Source organism: Sylvia atricapilla, chromosome 4 (genome assembly GCF_009819655.1).
Source record: "Sylvia atricapilla isolate bSylAtr1 chromosome 4, bSylAtr1.pri, whole genome shotgun sequence".
Taxonomy (NCBI): Eukaryota; Metazoa; Chordata; class Aves; order Passeriformes; family Sylviidae; genus Sylvia; species Sylvia atricapilla.
The window spans coordinates 36891639-36905907 of NC_089143.1; the positions used below are offsets into that span (position 1 = coordinate 36891639).

General features: G+C 35.7%; 1 long non-coding RNA gene across 2 annotated transcripts in view; it reads right to left on the reverse strand.

The window, feature by feature from the left end:
• LOC136360378 (uncharacterized) overlaps window positions 1-12025 on the reverse strand; it is a 15681-nt gene extending 3656 nt beyond the window's left edge. The window contains exons 1-2 of one of the 2 annotated variants that reach the window (XR_010743453.1): window positions 11919-12025; window positions 11021-11347 (exon numbers count right to left, since the gene is read on the reverse strand). This is a non-coding gene — a long non-coding RNA (uncharacterized lncRNA). Of the gene's footprint in view, window positions 1-2927; window positions 3061-11020; window positions 11484-11918 lie in introns of those variants that run through there. The other variant, XR_010743454.1, reaches the window with a different exon arrangement.
• Between the last annotated feature and the right edge of the window lie 2244 nt (window positions 12026-14269).

Here is a 14269-nt window from a genome sequence, read left to right on the forward strand (position 1 = left end):
TGCAAAGCATGAAACCACCAAACACCACACTAGGACAGTAACTCAGCAGCTTCTCTTAGTAACACACTTCAAATAACGATAGGGATAATGTTGATGGTACATTGCTGGCTTGATTGCTTTTGCTCATCTCTGCTTCTTGATGCCCCAAAAGAAGTTCCTGCTAAACAGGGTGGGTTGACTTTCCCAGGGAATCAATGAAAGAATAAATAATTTAATAATGTTAGTAATAAAAGACCAGGAGTCTAATGTATGCTCTCTGAAGGAAGAAAACCAGAAAGAAATGTAAAGTTAATTATAGCTAATCATTTTAGTTATTGCTCAATTAACTTGTGATATTGCACTTCTATAAAATTCTAATTCTATGAATTGCCATTATTCTAAGGTTTGATTTATGTGGTGTATTAATAGTCACACAAGAAATAATTAGATTCATAAAGCATGCAATTAGACTCCAAGACACCAGAAAAATCTAAGCCCATATCTGGGAAAGAATTTAAATCATATCTTACATGTATAGGTTTTTCTTCTGGATTAATTTTGTAACTCAAAAAACAGATGTTTTCAAATCAGAGCCATACAGAAAACTTCAGGAAAGGCATATACTGCACTGATTTCCATCTGATAATCTGATAAAGAAGACTCAGAATCAAATAAACATTTAAACTAAGATAAATCTCAAATTATTAGCACATCTGGAACCTACTGGAAGAAATATGTAGAGTGAAGCAAAATCCTTGCTGCAAATCATAATGTGAAAAATAGCCATCAAAATTCTACCTTTTTATTAAAAAGTGCCCCAAACAAATTACAGCTCTCCAGTCTCAGATAGTCTGAATTTAAACCCATCCGAGGGTTTTATCTGAACAGGAAGAACAAGTCCTACATATGTTTTGGAAGGGTTTCCTGTAAGACTTCCCCCCAAACTTTGGAAGTCTTCCAATCAGAAAGAAAGAGAGCATATGTTTGATTTAAAGAGAGAAACACAAGAGAAGCCGTAGGTAGAAAGATGAGTTGAAAGGGGAAAGTGAGTTTCATTTTTTGCACAAAGACTGTTTCAAAACTTCATCTTCAGTTAAAAGTCTTGACGTAATTCCAAGACATAATTTATTTTGCCCGAGAGACCATAATTTTTAAGTCAATTATGTACTTTCCAGTGTCGTAAAGAAACACAGCCAAAAGGAAAAATAAATATTTTAAATGAGATACACTAATTGCCAAGAACATAAAATAACAAGTAATATTCTAGACACATATAATGATCAGTATTTGGAATGAACACTCAACCCCATGTGACACAAGTTTACTTTTTGGTGGGTCCTTAGAGTTTCAAAGAGGATTTTTCTTAGGGGTAAAGAATAAATATTACAAATGAGCTCCATTTTTTTTCAGCACTTATTATCCTACACAAAAGCCCAACTCATAAGGGATTTTGAATGCTTTGTTGCATGACAGTGTTATTTTATTTGTATTATTTAATGCCTTAATTCAAGGCTCTTAAGAGGTATAATCTACATAATTCCATGGATTGTTCGTTGCATTCTGTAAAGTTCAGAGTGATCTGGAATTAACTTGTATTAGGAGTGCCATAAAATCATGTGTATCAATTTTGTTATTGATGGGGTGTACCATGGAGTAACAAATCCTTCTTGTAGTTTCCTCAAATTAAGGAAGTCCAGATATGAGAGACTAGACCTTTTCCTCTTGTTTGGAACATAAGCTTTGCAAACAGTAAACCAAAAATAAGCTTCAATAAAACCAAAATCTGATTTCCACAGAAATTGTGAATATGATAATCTTTAAAGGATAATCTTTAAAGGAACAGCATTAGATATCTAAAGCTACGGCTTTTGGCCATGATGGGGCTCTTCTGACAGATGATGATTTCCTTCCTCCAGTGTTGAACTGCTCTAAACTTTCTACATGATGATTCTCCAGCTGGAACTTCCCTTTTAGCTAACTCTATTTGCTTTGCATCAAGAGATGTTGACAGTTTTCAGCTCCAGCTCCAGGAATCCAGATGGTGCAATGAAAGTAAAGGATAATACCATATGACTTAGATTTTTTTTCCCCCTCCAGTACATAAAGGAACAGCTTAATGTCAGGTCAAATTTAAAATTAAAACAGAAAGGACAAGAAACAAGAAGCGTTATGCTCTTACTCTGATGGGGACAGTAAACAGGAAGAGAACAGATCAGGTAAAAACAAGGAGAAAAGAGGCTAAACCTGGATCATTTTTAAAATAAGTAATTTAAACCCTACTGTTTAAGTGAAAGGCCATTACTATGCACTGTGTCCTAAATTTAAATCTGAATGTTTTCTGATTTGTGTAAAGACAGTCTAACACATGATTCTCACAGAAATTCAGAGAATAAACTCAGGATTTTTATGATAAAAAGCAATATTAATGAAAAAAACTGAACAGTGAAACATTTGACACAGCTATATATTCAGGTCCTTTAATTTTTCACAAGCTCTGTATTAATTCGCTGCTGGCATCTTCTGGCCAAACTTTACAGAGATTATTACTACTGAAGAGGTGGAATTAATGTCTTGCTACAAGAATTGCACTTTTTAAACTTTCACTTTCATCAGAGGGTTCCTATCCCTCCTCCTTTCACATAGAAGAAAGGTTGCACAGGAGAGGATGATCATCTGGTGACAGGTCTGACATCTGGTCCAGGAATTCTGAATGGTTGAAGGCTCTAGATTTAGCCTCATCAAGCAGAGATTTATGGTAGTGACACCAAGCAGAATTCTAAAGATATAATCCCTTATTTTTTCACCCCAACTCTGCCAACTCCTCCTCTTCATCTTTACATTGGACTATCTTAAACACAAGCATATCAGAAGGGAACTACACTCCAGCTACAGCAAAACAGCCGTGCTTCTTCAGCAGCCACAGAGAACATATTCACTTAGGACATTACTCACTTCACAGATTTCAGAGAAACTGTAAGGCCAGTTTATTAGTTCACATCATGCTCCACGACAAAGAAATGGCTCAAGGTATCCCAGCAGTTTTTTCTCTTTGCAATGGAACCATTCCTCAGCAGCCACAATCTTGAGAAAGGAAAGAAAGAATAGGAAATTAGGCTCTCAGTCAGACAGCTTTCAACTCTTTACTGCAGGACATGAGAATGAGCACACTTCTGGCTTGCTTGCAGAAAAAAAAAAAGCACATAGATAACTTTCAGTGTACTTTCCCACAGCTGCAAACAAAACCCACAGAAATGAAGAGGAAATAAAGATATTTCTGGAATACAGGAATGTAAAACCCTTCAGAAAAAATAGCTGAATTTTAGCTCATCTAGCAATTTGGATTTACTTAGTTCAGATGACTAACACTTCAGAATCTTGTACAGCATTTGACCTTGAAGCATTGTTTTAGCAATTAATAGTACAAGCAGCTAAAGTCATATACAAACAAACAGTGCAGTTCTCAAGAATGACCCAGAGATGGGCAGAGAATACTGAATTCTCTGCTACTTACTCTGGAACAGTTACACAAAAATGAAAGAGCTTACTTGTACAAAATCCTTCTGGCGATTTCACTTCAAACAGATACAGTGTTCCTTTATGGAGCTTTTATCCTTCTCTGCATTTGTAAATCTGTTTAAGTACACTGCCCTCAGCAGTGCTTACAAATTAGCTGACACTTATAAAAACTACTGTTGTTTTGATTTAATAGTGTTTCTTTATGTGGTACGTATTAATGCAAGACTAGAGAAAATGCAGCTAGCATTTTTTTACATATCTATATCTATATATATGCACATATATCTTCACCTACTACACAGTCACAATCTTCAAATACACTAGAAATCTTTTGTTTTAGAGCAACAGTCACTATCTTTGAATGTCCCTGCAGACAGTAACTTTTGTAAAAGTTGCGAAGCATTATGATGTTTCTCTCTCAAATTCAGTGTCTTAAGATCATGAAATAACTTTAAATCTGTATAAATTATATTTTATTGAGAATTTTTTAGCTAGTTGAATTTGCAGTTTCATTTTTTTCTCAGTTCCTGATACTATATCGAAATTAGACTTGCTCTTCAAACAGTCATACATTAGCTGTATGACTTTGACATGTTATGGATCCCTCAAATGCCAGCTGCTGAGGTAAATCTATGCTCTTATCTATTATGATTTCCTATATATTATTTTATATACTAATCATAAATAATCACAGTCCCTGGAAGGTTTGTGATGCTATACATGAGACACTTCACAAATATTTCATGACAAATCTTTAGAATCATAGAATCACTTAGGTTGGAAAAGATATTTAAGATCATTTAGACCACCCTTATGGCAGAGCAAATTTACATTTTTCGTATGGGTTTTCCTTCTTTTTTTATGCTGCTAACATTATTAATTTTCACTTGCAGAAGGGGCAAACAAAATGAAACACTAATACCAAAATTCAAAAAAGGCACAAAAGAACATGCATTGCCATTTCATTTATTGAACAGAGCTATGCAGTGGATACAACAGTGGGTTTGGCTTAAAAAGAATAATTGTGCTATGCAGTGACCAAAACCAAAAATATGGTCACTAGACCAACCTCTGGGACTGTGTTCCTTGAAAAATCATCAAATACATCATCTGAGTTGTCTCATTTTTCCTTGTCATTCCCCATTATGTCTACTATGCCAAACATTTAAAAAAAAAAAAAAAGAAAAAAAAAAAAAAAAAAAAAAGAAAAAAAAAAAAAAACCACAACATGGAACAAAATGTTTCTATAAAGGACAAAGCTTGTGCTTTATACTGAACTGAAGAAATATTGCTGTATTTTGCAGTACAGATATTTGTCTATGACATGTACATGATGAAAGAGTAAGGTTCATTCCTGTGAACAATGAAGAGCCTGTATAAATATTAGTATGGGTAGTAAGTTTCCTATTGGCCACTATTTTCCCCTCAATTGTCATTGTACCATACTGTTAGGAAAAAAAACTAAATAGCTTAAGGAAGAAAAATTATTAGTGTACTCACTCTACACATTGGAGCAAAATTCAAACTTCATTTCCAATGAGAGTTTCTTAAAACATTGGGCCCTCAAAACACATTTGTAGCATAAATTAAAATATTCCAGGGTGATAACAAAGATCTGTAGAGTCTGTTTAACAGACATAAAGACTAAAGACTCATTAGACATTGGTCATAGGTCAATTAGGAACAGCTTGAAAAGCAATCATAATCATTTTAAACAAACTAAATGCATTTGATTTCTGTAAATTTTAAAACTTGGTGCAGCATTTATAACAAAGCACTTTTGTTCTCAAGTTAAATGGCACTTCAGCACTGAAACACTTGTCATGCTGGAGAAACATCTGCATTTAAAGTAGGATTTGCATGCTAAGCTTCAGGGAAATGCTAAGATGTCATCAAGTTCAGTGAGCCTGAGCCAGCCTACAAGTCAGCTGAATCTGTGTTCAAGTCTCTGTGCTAGACAAAAGATGGCATAGCATATAGCACTGAGGCATTCACTACATTAACTGCAAATTGGTCCTGATGGAGTCTTCCTTCTTTGCCAAATCTTTCTGTGGAGATAAAGAATTTTGCACAGTCTTTGTAGTCAGGGAAGGTGAAAACTATGCAAGAATCCCCCCCAAAAACTGTAATTTTCTGCCTCTCTCCAAGACTCCCTCCTGCATGACATTGTTCTCCACCTCCTGCATAAAAGTGAGCTGTGTTAGCTGTGTTAGTTTGTTAGCTATTTGCTTCCAGTATCCCTAAATCTCTTGATATTAAAAGAAACATCCAGTTACAAGTCATTTTGGCCTATCCCAGTAAACTAAAATTTATCTCAATATGCATTGGGTTACAGCTTCTCAGCTGCACAGTTCTGGAGAAAATGCAGAAGAAATTAATTTACATGGCCTTAGGAACTATTTAACAGTAAATGCTGCTCCAGAGCATGTGACAAACTGTGAATATTTGTTAAGAGTAGTTGAAAATATTCATAAACTGAGTTATCACTCAATTTCTAAATGAAATTATAATACCTAGCCAAACTGATCACAAATGGTTTTCACTCCCCTCCAGGCAGAGGGAAGTCCTCAGTTCTGAAAGTCAAAAAACCCAACATTCCAGAAGAACTGAAAAGAGAAAGATGAGACTTTGCAGTCACAGGTGGAGATTAGCACAGATTTACCTATAAAGACTGTAGCATTGTATTATAGTAATCATTCTAAATTCTCAATATTGGCATTTTCTAAAGGGAGCTTGCAATCCAACAAAAGGTATCCTCAACAATGCTGTTGAGAATAATGTTAATGCTTAACACTCATTGCCCTTGAACTGTGGAGTATAAATACATTTTACACTTCTAGAAAATAACTGCTGATCAGCAGCACAGCTACCCTGTCTTGGAACTTGGCTACCTCTATAGTACTACAGCTTTGAGGAAAGATCTGACCTGCAGAATCATAGTTATTGGTTTCCAATTCTTTAGCATTATTTTATTTTACTTATTTTTCTCCTCACATTCCAGTAGTTTTTGAATATTTAAAGCACTCAGACTATATGAACAAGACTCTAATTACCTTTAAGACAACTATGACTATTGGCTCCTCCATATTCACCTGATATTCAAAAATTTTTCAGGCGATCAGAAGCTCTGGCATCGGTGTTTGGCTGATTCCCAAAACAGAAATGGAAGTTTCTAAGAGAATGTGCTTTGATTTGCAAATCTTTGGTTTAGTTTTAATATGTATTTATATCTGATTAAAGCTCAGAGACTGAAATAAAACTATCATAATTGAATTTCTAAAGCCTAGTCTAATTTTTCAAATCATTAGTAATTCATGCATTTTGATCAAATTTTCAATCTCTAGTAACTCTTTACAGCGTATTTTGAAAGTGAGCTACATGAAAGGTTTTTATGATTAGACAGATTCAACCAATTCAGTAGCTTTGTTTATAGGGCAGCTGCCAAGACATGAGTCACCAAGTCAGCCTGTGACATGCCCGCTTGTATAACTTGTATTCTTTGGCAGCTTCTGAGGGGTTTGCATATCTCTTATTGGATACATCACTCCACTCAAATATCAAAAAAATAAATAGAGTGATACATTTTTATAAAATTTGTTTTAAACTGTACTCATTAAATCCAGTGGAGACCAGTGTATTTTTTACATCCTGCACCACCCTCTAACTTGGCGGTCAAAGAAAAGGCAAGAACTTGAAGCTGGTAAAACACAAACTTCTTGCCCTACATCAGACTTTTGATTAAAAGAACAGATTTAAAATCCATGAGGATAGTGTATCTTCTAGCAGAAGCTGGGAGATATACCAACCAAAAGAGCAGATTTAATCAATTTGTCACAAGAGCCATCAACTTCAGCCTGCTGCATATCAATAGCCAGCCCTATGTGGAGAGAGAAATCACATTCTCTCTTTCTCTTTCTCTCCATCTGCTTAATCGAATTAGAGAAAGGACAGTGCAAAGGGTAATAAACTTCAAGCACATCTGTTTGCTCTTTAAGGTTAAGTTGGATGCAATATCAAAATAATTGGTCTCCACCACTCAGAGATCTGTTCTGCTATTTTTGTCCAGTTTTTATGCTCTGAGAGCTGTTTCCTAACTAAATGGCTCAAACAGTAAACACTTTGAGAGATTATTTGCTTGCTTTAACATCTAGAAAATGGTAAGGCTTTTTAAACTTCTAAGTCTGATACATCACAATTTAGCTCTGGATTGAAAGAGTTCCTGGTCACCAACTCTTACTTTTTTTGCTCCTAAATAAAGTTTATTTAGTGGAACAACCAATTCTCAACAACTCTGGCATCCTGTTTAGGTGGTATAATACAATTGAATTTCATATCAGATTTTAAAGCTTGTCAGATATTCCTATTTATCTTTCTCTGGAAAAGAAAGGAAATGTTTTGTTTGCTTTCTCATATCATTTTGCCTTGGAGGATTCCATGAGGCCAGTTTGAAATCCAGAATATTAATTACCTTATATACACCATTACGTCAATATGATCTGGAGGAAACATATTTTTCTGGGTTTCCTGTTCTAAATGATGTGGTTTCAGATAGAACATTTGATAGTTGAGGACCGGGGCCTCTCTACATGCAGTAAGTTCTTCCTTATCAAGTAAAGCATTGTTTTTAATTTCATGTTCTGTTAGTGACAGACTGAAATGAAATTGCACGATTTTTTCATATTTGACCTTTCCACACCTAAAACTTCATCTTTTTGCATTTTGAGCTAGGGTGTCTGATGGCAAAGGGTGAGAAAGTGAAGTAAAGGAAGCCATCGAGGAAAAGACTATAGAGCCTGAGATCCTCTTAGAGGACACAGAATCAGAGTGCTTCCCCTGCTCTTTGGAATCAGACTGTTATTGGGTAAGTCTCACTTGAATTCTGGTGAAACACATACATCAGATGACTAAACAGACAAGAACTTGAAAACAAATTTGTCACCCACTGGCTGTAAATTAGTCCACAGCCTGAGAGGTGAAGTGCCAAAATTCTAATGAGGGAACTTAAGCCAGTATCAATCAAGGGAATAAAAGTTAAGGAGACAGGCAAGAATCCATACAAGTTGCAGGAAAGCCTTCTAAGGGGCATCTTGTCTGGGATAAAGAGCTCTCTGATGTTCTAGAGTATTTAATAATCTCATCTATGCTCCATTTCCAATTAAAGGTTGGACCAGACAGTTTTGTCCCTTCCAATCTGGCCTGTTCTGTTGTTCTGCACATTGCTTTTTTAATACCCTCTACGTGGGCTATACTGTGGTGCGTCTGGGACTGCTCATTTTCATTCTCTTGTAATCACTGATTATATGTGGCTGTATGGTTCTACTTTCCATGACCAGATCCAGAGGTTTAGAAATTATACACAGAATGGGCTGCAGGATTTTATCTGGTATGAGTTACTGATAATACTGCTAACAGTAGCATAATGGGATGGGAAAAAATACAAAGCAGCCTGAAACTGTTTGTGAGGTCAGCCTCTGCCTGAAACAGCAGTGATTCTACTTCCATGTGCACATCCTTATGAAAGAAGGGAAATTTCTGTTTATGGTAGGAAAACCCCAGTGCTGTTAGCAGCATGAGGGCACCACACACAGTGTTTTCATTGCTTCTGAGTTACCCTCAGTGAGCAGAAAAAACACATCTAGTCTAGTTTGAGAAAAGAAGGGGTTTGTCCTACACTGGCCTGGAAATGGTTGAGGAGAGGAGGTATCCAGTGTATCAAAGGGCTTCCTAGGCCACGATATGCTGATACATTAAGGAAACTCTAGACATGACAGACAGGGATGGAATAGAACAATCTGAATGCTTGTGAATCCCTTCAACATCAATTCTGCCGTGAAGGAGGTTTGGAGATTTTAGTGTACCTGCCTGCCTCATCCCCTTTCTTGGCTAGGTACCAGCAGGAATTGTTCAGCTGATCTGGACTATGGAGCAAATGCATCCCTAGGTATTCCTAATTATACAGATTGCAAACCATATTAAAACCCTCACATTTCCAGGCTTGGAAAGCAAGTGGATAAAATGGACTGAAAGGCTAAAGAATGAACTTACACACAGAGGACACTGCTGTAGAATTTATGGACATGCAGCACTTTTTGTGCTTGCAAAAGCAGACAATTTTCAAAATGGAAGGCAAATTATAGAATCATAAAATTATTAAGGTCTGAAAAGTCTATTAAGATCACCAAGTCTAACTGTCAACCCATCTAGACCATCATATTCATCATTAAACCATATCCTCAGATGCCATAGCCATGTTTTTTGAACACTTTCAGGGATGGTAACTCCACCATATTCCTGGGCAGCCTGTTCCAGTGCTTAACACCCCTTTCAGTGAAGAAATTAAATGAGATTACCTAAAATCCTACCATTATCAAGGTAGGATTCCTCACACTAAAACACCAAATTCTAAATTAGTTAAATATTTTAATACTTCTGGTTTCCCTGTGATTTCTAAGAAAATATTGTTTTCTGTGCTAGCATCATGTTGAAAAGGCTTTTAACATTTTTTTAGCATTAACGGTAAACCCAGAACAACTTAATATGAAAATTTTATTGTCAGTGGTAGACACAGTCCTGAAATTTTTTAATCCATTTCAGACCAGGAGTATTAGATGCAATTACTAATATTATTTTCCTTTGCAGGTAGGGAGCTCAGACTAATATTCTTCTATTTCAATGGTAATGTGTGCTGTTTCACCATAGAAAACATTTCTACCATTATGGGCCTGAACTCATATTGTTTTTTTCTCAAGAATCCATGACCTTTTTTTGCAACTGAAACTCTCTTTAACCCTGCATAACTAAATGCTGTGACTACCCTATTGTGCAGGGGTAGCAATTTTATATTTTAACTAGTAAATGATATTGAAATATAAGTTCTATTTTTTCATGAACGCTAGTTGTCACACAGATATCATACTACGTTGCAAACAGATTAGACTTCAAAGTACAATATTTTCTAGAAGAAAAGAAACTGATTGGGTAAGGAGTTGAAAGATATTTTCTTTCTATTAATATTTAAAGACACCGATGTAAGAGCACACCATACCTTCCCTACTCTCTTGTAAACATTTGAAGTAGCCAGACAGGTTTTTGAAGGTCACATTGCATTACTATGAATGAAGCTTCCTAAAAAGGCTGAATTACCATGTTTCTGCTATCATTTGCGGCAACACGTACTAATAAATATGTGACCTGTAGCACCTGTGATTTCTAAGCTTTTTCAAAAATAAATATTGGATAGAACAATATGTGCATGTTTGTTTGGGGTTTTTTTTCCAGCTCACTGATAATCACTTTTACTACATAGGCTCCATGAGAAAAAATGCAATAAAAGTATACCACCTTCTATTTCTTGTGGGGGGGAAAAAAAAAGAAAAAAAAAAAAAAAAAAAAAAAAAAAAAAAAAAAAAAAAGGCTTATTGAAAAGCCACAGCTTTGGAGGACATGCTTAGATACACAGGTGGTATTGAAATTTAGGATGATAAGTTACAAGGGAATAGAAGAGACAACGGAATTAAGAACCTACCTATACCCATGCTGCCCCTTTTCCTTCACTGCCAGATGCTCATCCCATTTTGTCCTGTTACAGGCTTCCTCCATGAGTTGTTCCTCTACACAGGCCAGCTGCTGGCAAAGTGCCACAGTAATCCAACAGTCTTTTTACCTCACAACAGGAGTGACAACTTTCAGAGGGTTGAGCCAGTTCATATCACTAGGGAACACTGACATCACCACTGATGTGGATCATGGAGGCACAAGGATGACTAGCAAACCCACATCCTGATCTTGCAGAAAGATGTTTGTAAGTACATGACCAGGCTTGCATGTTCAGCTTCTCCTTCATACAGTTGGCCTGAGGAGAAAAGCCTATTGGATTAACTAAATATTTCATTTCCAAAACATAGATGACATTGGATGATTTATGGCTGCTGAAATTTTGAGGGAATTAAATTGTACATTTATAATTTTTTCTCCTTTAGCTTCAGGGTTTTTTTCTCCGCTTTTTAGCTGTTATTTTGCTATAAAAAAAATTTCTTTCATTTCTATGCACTTCTGTGTTCTGAATCAGAGGATACAATGTATCATTGATTTCCAAAAAATTGCTGATTTCTGGTAGACTATGAAACTATTTTTTAACAAATATTAATGTCCTCTCTCTCACTAGAAACATTGCACCAGCCAATATTACAGAAGAATATGAAAGATCTATGAACCAACTAAAAGAAAATATGAAGAGAAACATTGCAAGTAAAATGCCTTGTGAATTCCTTACTTTCTGGGACATTTCTAAGTGAAATTTATTCTCAGAAGAAAGAGAGTACAGTGTAAAATCAGTAGGCCTAGTTTGAGTAAAAAAGTTTGCTTCAGAAAAATGACATTCATTATAAATCCTGACTTCCTGTTATAAGATTGGCAGAAATTACCTTTTTCGAGTATGTATGGAAAACCAGGGAAAACTGATGAAGTACTGCGTGGTCTTTAGGCAGTGGCAGACTGTCCTCTCTTTGTCTTCTACCAGCAAGTTCTTCTCAGACAAATATAGAAGCAGAACATGAAAAATGGTTTGTGTTTACAGAAGCAGGCAACCTCATTCCTTCTCCTATTTTTTTGCTACATCACACTGAATCCAGGAACGTGTTGGAGTCATTTACTCTGTCCTTGCTCTATCAAACCATTGGCATTGATCCTAAACTGCTTTCTCAAAATGCACTCACTGAAGAAGAGGAACTTGCAGAAGTTAGCACCAGCAGCTTCTTTCTGGAACTGGCAAAGGGATTTAAAAATCTGACTGGAAAACAGAGGGAAAAATAGAGGTCAAAATAAATAAAACAGACATTCCAAACAACAGCAGAAGTTACAATAGAAATATTACACAATGTTTTCTGGTTTCGTCTCTTACTCAGCTCATGTTTTGACATAGCCCCTAAACCTTTACATCACTAATGCCACAACAAGACCAAAACTCTTTCTCTTAACAAGAAAACATTTACCAAGAACCCGTTTGTGACGGAGGGTCACACTTGCGGCTGCTGTTAGGAGCACAAAAGGATGAAGCAGGCCAGCAGGAGGTCAAGCAGGAAAGCTTCTACTTTATTTTTTTGACTCTATATTATATACAATTTTACAGACAGGCCAAGATTGGCTACGCAGGTAGCCACTTCTTTGACCTCGTTGGTGAACATCACCATCAATTATCTTTCTCCTCCTAGAGAGGAAGAATGTAAACAATTCTAATAATATACATAGTTTACTTGGGGCTGCGTTAGAACAAAATGCAAACAGTGAAAAGCAGGCAAACTTGAGGCAATACCCGTTTTTCAGAAACACAGTTTTTGCTGTATATGTAGGTGAACCTGTCCTGGGAAAATCAGCCTATAGTTAGAGCCACCGAAGCCAAATTTGCATCCTTCTAATGTGCATCAAACCACAGAATCATCTGAGTTGGAAGGGACCCAGAAGGATGACTGAGGTGAACTCTTAAGTGAATGGACCATACTAATTTTTTTTTTAATTCAACTGATTCAACTTAAACATTTTTCTTCACTTGACTTAAAAATTAACTGCCAGCTTTTGTTTATATACTGATCAACACATTTTCTAACCCCTAGTGAAATTAAATATGCATTACTTAATTTGCTGGCATGCTTTCCCCAGAGTCCACTGTATGATTGCTGGATCTCTAATAACTTCATAATTTTCTTTTTACTATCCATAATTTTTTGGAGGATCCAAAACAGAAAGACAGAAAGAAATTTAAACAAAATTAAATACATTGCAGAAAGTCCATTAATCACATTCTGCACTGCTATGTTATGTTTTATTACAGTACCTATTCACACATGAATGAATACTCTAGTTTCTGTGCTTCAGTGTGCAGAAATTAATGACTACAATTTACAGTGGAGCACTTGAAGCAGGAGGAGATTAAAGATTAAGTCCCACCTTCAAGAAGTCTATGAGCTTTTACAATTTTCTTTAAGGAGATAGTATTTTGTATGGACAAATTCATATGGGCACTTGGTGGCTATGGAGTGTTTTATAAAACTTCTGGGTAGCTCTTTAACCACTTTAACTGTCCTTTTTACACAAACCAGTGCTGCTCTTTGCACCTAGCAAGCATTTAATTAGTGGAGGAAAACAAAATAGCACTTTCTTTAGGAAACACTGAGAAATCAAACAATCTGCAGGATTACCACAAATATCAACTTCCCAGATAGACAGAAGATTATTTCACCTTAAGTGTTGTGATTACATATCCTAAGAACTTCAATTTGCACATTGAATTTTATAAGAAGAGTTCCTTTAATGTGTAAACTGTTTATGTCACTAGAATTTCACTCCTGTTTGTTTTGGAAGATGCTTGTCTGAATCTAAAATGAAGGCAATTGGTTTGCCCTCAGGGTTTAGTTATTAAATTAATTATTTCCAACAAACAAAGATGTGGGAAATAATTAATTTAAAAGGCAGAATAAATAGTAAGGGAAAAATGTTTACAGATAAAATATAATTTTTAAAAAACCCAAGAAAAACCATTGAACTGCAGGAAATATGCAACTGGAAAATGAAATGGCCAGATAAGAAATAAACTATATATTTTTCGTTTAACATTATGCCAATCTTAATTTGCAAGAATTAACTGTGAAATACAACTGAAAAATGTAGTTGAGTCAAAGACACAATAACAAGAGTTGCAACTAAATTTTAGCACCAAAATAAGTCCTTCTAAAGAACATATTTATAGAGAGATTAAAGAGCATGAACATGACATACAAAC